The sequence below is a fragment of the Enhydra lutris genome, unplaced genomic scaffold (genome assembly GCF_002288905.1).
Source record: "Enhydra lutris kenyoni isolate GAN:26980312 unplaced genomic scaffold, ASM228890v2 scaffoldscaffold36, whole genome shotgun sequence".
NCBI classification, from domain to species: Eukaryota; Metazoa; Chordata; class Mammalia; order Carnivora; family Mustelidae; genus Enhydra; species Enhydra lutris.
This window is the reverse complement of record NW_019154120.1, coordinates 20,228,195-20,236,772: the sequence shown is the minus strand read 5'-3', so window position 1 is coordinate 20,236,772 and position 8,578 is coordinate 20,228,195.

Here is an 8,578-nt window from a genome sequence, read left to right as displayed (position 1 = left end):
CCAGCTCCAGACAATTCCAGCCACTGTGGGCTGGTGAAATGTCTTTGGCCTTTGACATCAAGCAGACCCAGATTTGCCTGTGATAACTTTGCCCCGGGTTACTTGCACCCTCCCCACAATCCTCAGAGCCTTGCTCCCTCTCTTTTTAAGATGTGGATGGTAACGCTGATTTTTTAGGGTTACCACGAGGTTTCATGAAATCGTGTTTGTGGAAGTGTCATCATTTTGGAAACAGAGCCGCCACTAAGTTGAATCTCTGCTTGGACACACTCCCTATAGGATAGCTCCTTCTGTTTCCAGAGTTTTCTAACACTAGCTAGCTAGAAGTTTCATTAAGAGCAAGAGAAAGTGAGAAGTCGTAGTTGATTCTGGGAACATGTCCAGCGTGATCCAGAGAACTCTGCTGCCTATGAGGGAAGAACAAGAAAGGGGGCCGGGGCAGGAAGTCACAAGTAGAGGTCAATGCTGCAGTCCTATGATCCAAGCATGGATGTACGAATATCTATATGCCATGTAATTTCTATATACTGCAGTGATGTTTTCTGTGTGCCAGCATTGGATGAAGCATACCATATACACTGTAATATTTACTCCAAGATGTGGGTGCAATGAGCCCCCATTTTGTAGGTGAAAGTAACAAGTGAAGTGAAGTGACTTGTTCAACCGTATTTATCTTACAAGTGGTATGATGTGGTTAAGGCCCCAAGCAGCTAGCTTATACTTGCGGTAGTGGGGAAGAAGGGAAAGCTTTTCTCACCTTATTGCTGTGAATGATCATCAGAGTGGCCTCAAATGCCTTTTAGAGCAAGGCTTGGTAAAAATTAATAAAATAGTAGTGATAGCATTGCCCCATCCTGAAGGATCTTTTCAGCCAGGCATGCTTGGCTTTCCACCCTCTGTAGATGCACTCCTGACACGTTCCTGCACCGGAGCCCACAGCTAAAATGCTCTCTACAGCCAACTGGACCTTTTCTATCCCCCACCACTTTTCATCGACCTCAGGAAGACTTCCCCCATTGAATCCACCCTTCTGTCCCTCTGTCTGGCCATCAGACCCCGTGTCATCCCCAGCAAACTTCATAGCATCAGCCATACTCTAGCATCCTCCATTCTGTGTGTCTACAGCCATCTTTAGCTATAGTTCTTCCTTTTCAGCTGCTTATCCATGCCCATGGGGTGTGGGCTTCTGGAGGGCCAGAGGACCATTTGTTTTATTGACATAATGGCAGATTGCTAAGGGCTCTTGGGATTGGAGTCAGGAAGCTTATTGTGTGAACTGTGTGGCAGTACTGAATTCCCAGGACCTGACCGCCTTTTCTGTAGGATCTGCAGGTTGGCCTAGATTCTCCTCCAGATCCTTGGACCCAACCATTGGAAGGCTCTGGTCACTTCTGCTCTTCCTCACCGACATACAAGCCCTGGATAATTCTGTAGACCAGAATTCTACAATTCTACTTCTTCACAGCCCAAAAAGAATTCTACAATTCTACTTCTTCATAGCCCAAAAAGACTTGCTGGTGTTTTAAATCTGCCCTGTCAAAATGCACCTCATGTCTCAAGGTCATTTTGACAGATGTCCTGTCTGCTGTGGAACGTGTCCCAGTGCCTCTCTCCGTAACTCCCCAACCCGGTTTGCTCCGGCCTCATGGGCATTGCTGCTGGTAATACGGATGCACCTGCTGTCTTGCAACTGGACATCTTTAAGGTAGGGACACTCTCCCCCAGTGCTTTGACCCAATCATTACTCAGTGATAAATTCATTGATAAATGAATCGTGTATGATTTCTTATTTAAAGTTTTTAGTTTGTGGATACTGTGCATTTCCCCTTACAAGAGTAAGGGGATTTCTACGTTCTTACCGCTCACGACCTGTCATCAAAGAGGGACAGGTTTCTGAGAGAAAGCAAAAATGAGAGGGACTGTAAAAAGTGAGTCAGCTGATTCTTGACTGTGGTTCAGTTGGGTGTTGTGTGAATGTTACTCACTTTAATAAGACCCTTAGACCGTGAGACGCTGTGCAGGGCCCAGTTATGGTGCCTTTGTTAGCACTCGGACCCAAAGTGGGCCAGATCCCACAGCTAAGTAGGATCCTGGATTAGATTTGGAGATGGAAAAGGGATACTAATGAAAAACTGGTGAAATTCAAATAAAGTCATAATGTTAATTTTTTAGTTTTGACAAATGTGCCATGGTTATGTAATATTTTACCCTTAGGAGAAGCTGGGTGAAGGGTTTATGGGAATGCTATGTATTATCCTTGCAACTGTTCTGTAAATCTAAAGTTATTCCAGAATAGAAAGTTTATTTTAAAAAAAGTGGGCCAGAGTGCAAATTTTAGTTTGGCTAGCAGTCTCTTATTCTCACATCTAGTTATATCCTAACAATTTGTAATACAAGGTTGAAAATGAGAACTGCAGGGAAGTTTAGAAACTCTCCTATAAAAAATTCAGGAAAAGGCAGCAGGAAAGATAAAAGCAAAACAAACCAAAAAATGTACCGGAGTAGAGCTGGTGGTGGGGGGGTCGTGTTAAAATGTGATGCCAAACTGGTCATTTGGGAGGGACCACTGGGCTCAAAGTCAGGAGCCTGGTGTTTGGTTTTAGCTCTGAGGACTTCGGCATGTCACATGGACTTAACTGCTTCATCTTTAAAATGGCCTAACCCAATTCACAAATAAGGGTATGAAAAATAAAACAATTCCTTTCAAAAACCAAGTTGCCCTGTTCTTTAAAATTTTGTCATTTTTGCTTAAGAACAAGAGTTCTTCACCCATGGGCTGGTTACCATCAAAAATCTCAAGCCAGCAGGTCTGATTCTGCACGAGCATTTTCACTTTGCACTTGGCAAGTTTCTGCTTCCTCTTACAAAAATGTTCATGCCAACGTCAAAGCCATTTGACTTCTAAATATAGTGTAACAGATGTGAATGAGGACTGTATTATTTTCTGTGTTACACAAAGGGTCTTTCACCCAGTAAAGCCAGACACTCGTCCAGTTCTGGTTAAGCTCAGCCACCTCAATCAAGGTAAATGGGATTGGTTCTATTCCTCGTTCAAGTACTGAAGATTTAGTTACCAGATACCAGATTTTCTTCAGTTAGGATCCGTGAACAAATGTCCATGCCTAGATTCTAGAGAGTTTCATCAACATCTTAAATCTGAATATGATACTGCATATGTATATACTTTTCTCTACACAGGGTTTCATTCATCTTTAAAGGGTCCCCAACCCAAAAATGACAAGAAGCTCTGCTATAGACCCACACCTTCCATGGCAAAAACTGTAAGATAGCTGCTCTATTTAGGTAAAAATTCCATATCCTAATGTCAAGCATTGGAAGAAAATACCTAGGTAATGCCGCCTGATTGACTATTTTGACCCCACAGCACCCAATGTATTCCTAGGGCTGCCCCTAACTGTACTTCTGCTTATAACTAGCATTCTTCCCAGTTGTGGCCCCGAGTCTTTCTTGCCTGGGGATCTGAGCCTGGCCATATCTGCTCATCACATTTTCCCAATTTAAAGGATCGCTCAGAAATACGAAGGTAGCCCTGGCTCTCCTTGTCCTTCTAGTCCTCCCAAATTGGCCATATTTCTTTATAACACATGCTATGAACAGTGAACATGTGGACTTGTAACTAGTTTGAAGTAGGATCATGTCATATCGAACATGAGATCTTCTGGCTGGGGGAGCATTAAGGGTCCCAGGCTCAATTTACATGTGTGGTCCTGGAAGTGACTTTGATCTAAGCAGCATATCAGTTGTTGTGGTGGTGGTTTTCACGGTCTCCTTTCAAGGTGGCTCACAAATGTCATGTCTCAGGCTGTTAGTCAAGAGACAAGTGGTCTACAATTGAAGCCTACAATAGAAATTTCACTTGGTTTTATATGAGTGGATCCGATTACAAGGCAAAAAGTGATTCCGTTTCAGTTCATTTGGATACTCTCCCCTTCCTCATTTCTAACATTGTAGGGATCTTCTTAGCTTTTGGATAATATTTTCGTTTCTCCAGCAATTTAACTTCCCTTTGAAAAATAAACCAGAGTTGAAGTTTAATGTTTAATGTGGTCCTTTTAAATAAAATAATGCTGGTAGGCTGTGTATCAGACACTGAAGTGGTGCCCAAGCTCATTTCCCCCCTTTTTAGTTATATGGTCAAATATAATAACTAAAAGACTAAATGCTTGTGGCTCTTTTATATATATTTAAAACACACAGTAAGAACATAAGAACATCTCAAATCATTTGGAAGGAAAAAAAGGGGTTATCAACCAAAATCTTTGGAAATTTCATAAAATTTAAATATCTGCAAACAGTTCAACCAAAAAGGAAAAAAAAAAAAAATCCCAACATTTGGCTATGGAGGGCACTTCACATGTGAACCAAATGGCGTTATAACATTTTCCTTCAGGTAAACTAGTCACTAAACTCTATTAGAAAGAATACAAGAGCAATTGGAGACATCCCCAAATACCACGTACTCGATTAGAACATTCTGTCATGAGGTGCTTATCTACCGCAGGCTTTCCTTCCCATTGCATACATTACTTTACATTTCTACCATGCAATGTTGAAACAGCCTCCGAGTCTTGCCAAGTAGAGTGTCGTCCATTCTACAAAAATATTAACTTACAGTACATAACACTGAATAATTTTAATCTGTACATTTTTTCCCTCCCATCATAGGTGACACGCGTCAATTTGTACAAGTTTAGGAAAAACAAAAAACAAGACCCCCCCCCCCATCTGGTTGTTTACATCTGGATGAAGAGTCAACAGAGCCAGCCAGAAGGGGTAGGGTGGCATAGTCTGAGAAAGTAGAAATACAGTGGAAGATTAATTGTGGTTAACAATATCCAGCTCTTCACAAAGTGATACAAAATAAATCATCTTAGATTTTTAACTGAAAAGATCGAGCTGAGAAGGTTCTGCCAAACGGTCAACCAACTGATCCAAATGGGTAAGGCCGGCCTGACTTAGCAAAGCCTCAGCGTAACCAGACGCAGTTCAGAGCTCTTCAAATGCGTACCTCCAGCGTACACGCACATTAATTATACTCCTTCAATTAGTTAATCCTCTAGACCGTTGTCTTTTTATTTTGCATGCATCCCGTTCCATTTTCATTAAGGGCATCTCTTCCTTGGTCAATCATGGGCTTTGCTTTTCAATTTGATTTTGTTCATCTTTTTTTTTTTTAATGTTTTGTTTGTTATGCTGTCAATACCTCCAACACTCGGAAAATGCAATATAGATGTGGTTTGACTGAAAGAAGAGAATCAGGGCTGTATGGACGATGCAAAATGAAATGAAACAAGTATCAGAAACAGTTTATAAAAATGGCACATTTATTGCTACAGAACGGTCATGTACATGACTCCATCGAATAACTACAGATGGGAAACAGGTAATGGCCTCGACCAAGCTGGGTTTGTTTTTGTCTTGAAGGAACGCCAGCACACAACCTGTTTGGACACCTCTACAAATCAGAAATACACCAAAAACATGAAAAAAATCGAGGCACTCAGCCACACATTGAAAACAAGGTGTAACTGTTTTATCTTTTTTTTTTTGAAACGTTTTCCCTTTTTTTCTTTTTTTAACAATTTTTTTTTTTAGTTTTTAATGCTGCAGCTATGTGTACAGTCGCAAAAAATTTCCCCGCTGCGACCTACAACTAAAAAAAACGAAACGAAAATAAAAAAAAACCAAAAACAACAAAAAAAAAACAAACAAAAAAAAGCTACCATACAGGTTCATCTCAGTAACACATGGTAAAATAACATCTTTTAAATAGTAAAATAAAGTAACAAACTTTTACTCATAATGATTCCAAAAATCTACAAAGAAGAAATATTCAGAATCTGACAATTTTTTTTGTAATATTCATGGTATAAAAGGATTGCTCCTGTGAAAAATAAGCCAAATATATTTTTTATTTTTAAATTTAGTTTTTTTCCTACTAGGGTGTACTACAGTCTATTTTATAGCAAAAAGAGCACTAGACAAACAAAGCTTTATAACAAAAAGCCAGGCACTGATACATGGTAAATCTCTGCTTTTTTTTTTTTTTCTTATCTTCACTTAATTGCATCACAAGTAACAAGAATGAAAAAGGCCACAGTTCATATATTTTCACCATTACATATGTCTATAATACTTGAAATGAGTATGGCAAAACCAGCACTGCACAAACATGAGTCCACTTCAAGTCCCATGAGATAAGAGCATGTCTCCAAAGAAAAACAAACAAAACCAAAGCAAAATAAAAAGAGAGGCCTAAAGGCCTTGGTGCCCCATTGTGTTGGAATTCATCATATTCCATCTTGACCTTTTTTTTTTTTTTGTTTCCAGTCAGCCAGCAGACTAAATTTTTGTGCTTGTTTATGCTGAAATTGTCTCATTCCTGACTCAAGTTCACTTTTGGACACAGATCATATTCTGCCTGTTGGATCCAAGACGAAAATCCTCTTAACCCCCGAGTCTTGGTTCAACTCCCTCCCCCCCCCCCCCCCCCCCTCATCAAAACAAAGATCACGAATAAAAAAAAAAAAAAATCAAGAAATAGGAAAAAGCGAAAAACAAAAAGGAATCGGAAGACTGAATCAGAACCAGTTGTGTTACTGGGTGGACTGACAGTTGTATAAACATTAGTGTTCCTTGCAGCTACACAGAAGACAAATGATAAAAGTTTCTAGATGAACAGATCCCTATTCTGCATATTCATAAATTACTTGAATGTGGAGGTGGATCGACTGTTCCAAGTTGCTTTTAAAGTCCGTGTCTCGTCAACAGATCCCCAGCCTAAGTAACATCAGATATACAGTATGGTACGGACCCTTAAGAAATTCTGTAGAGTACTCGAATCCTAACTGTCTTCTGCTAAGTATCATTCGAAAATCCAGCGCAGGATACCAATATCTTACCTGGGTTTGATAATTACAAAACAACGACAAGAAAAAACACACTAAAAAGGCCACATTCCCTTTCACCTTTTTCCCCCTTTCTTTTCTTTCTTTCTATTTTTTTTTTTTTTAATGGGGATACAGCCCAATTAATAGGTGCAGATCATGTTTCTCCACCAAGCAAAAGTAGTGAGCAGCTTTTGGTGGCCATTAGAAAGTTTTTCGCTTATTTCCAAAGGGAATTCAACAATAGAGGTATTACATTACCGAGTAATGAATACGTCAAAGCTGGTGAACAATAAATTGCAGCTTTTCCTCTGTTTGAGTGAGAACAAAATATAAAGCACCAATTTAAAAAATAATCAACTACAATTTTTTTTTTTTTTTTTTTTTTTTTTTTTTTTGCTTACAGGTTTGAAAAACTTTAAATCAGCTCTAGGAAGCACCTTTATGATAACACATATCAAAAGTGCCATTCGTAAAATGTACATCAATGCAGGGAGTGTTTCCAGTTCCCTAAAGAGTAAACACCATATTTTCTTCTGTACACTTATCCTGAATGTGATCAGAGTAGACCTGCTTCCTCTATAATATTGTTCCTAGGGATACCCGCCTTGGTAGACTATACAAAATGAGTGCAGAATGTACCTCTAAAAGGAAATCTTCAACATACTGAGGGAACAAGTTACACATGGTTTCCATTGTTCAGGAGGAGGGGAGAGTATACAACAGTTGTCTTCCATGCCCTTCTTTGAGCCCCTTTGTTCATACATGTCACAGGCAAGCCTCAAAATAACTTCATGAAGTTTGATTTCTGCTATTCTCCTAAGGTTTGAATCCACCTCCACATTTTAGGAACTTATCAACAAATCAAAGTATTTTAGTTTTATCGCTACTGAACATATTTACAGTTTTCAACACACACACAGCTAATCAAAATGTTTATGGGTTTGTAAAAGATGACCACGTGGTAACTATCTTATTTGTTCTTACATTTTCGGAAATGAACATAAAATTCAGATTCTTGTAGCTCACTATTTCATTTAAATGAGACGTTTTTTAAACCACACAGTTTAAAAAAAAAAAACAACAAAAACTGATACAATGTATTAAAACACATAATAACAAGAGTCTACATGTAAAAATATAACTTTTACATACACAATCTCAAAATAATGATACGTTTGCCATTTGTTGCATAAAATTTACAAATGTATTTCATTACTATATAACTGGCAAAACAGGAGAACAGATGGAACATTTAGACCATTTCGATGGATTTATGGCATTTACTCAGTGCTGATAGGTGGAAAAACTACTTGAACAGGGATTTTTTTTTTCTTAATACATGCCAAGATTGTGTGGCTGTAAAAATAGAAACGAGTTAGAGACAAAAGGATGCTGACAGATTCTTAACTAGGAGCACTATTTGTTTACTGCACTATACACCAAAGTCAATCATTATAAAGATTCACGATGGAAGTTGGTTCAATTGTGCCCAGACGTCAAAGCTAGCTATCTGATGAGTTGCTGTGCCATAGCTTGATCTATGTTTCTATCAAATATGTTAAGTATAAACTTCATTCATACTGGCCAGAAAAATACTGCACTACCCCTCCTCAAGAAAGTGCAACTTAATGCTTTAGGACTTATAAGGCTTGTTATAATGCTGCATG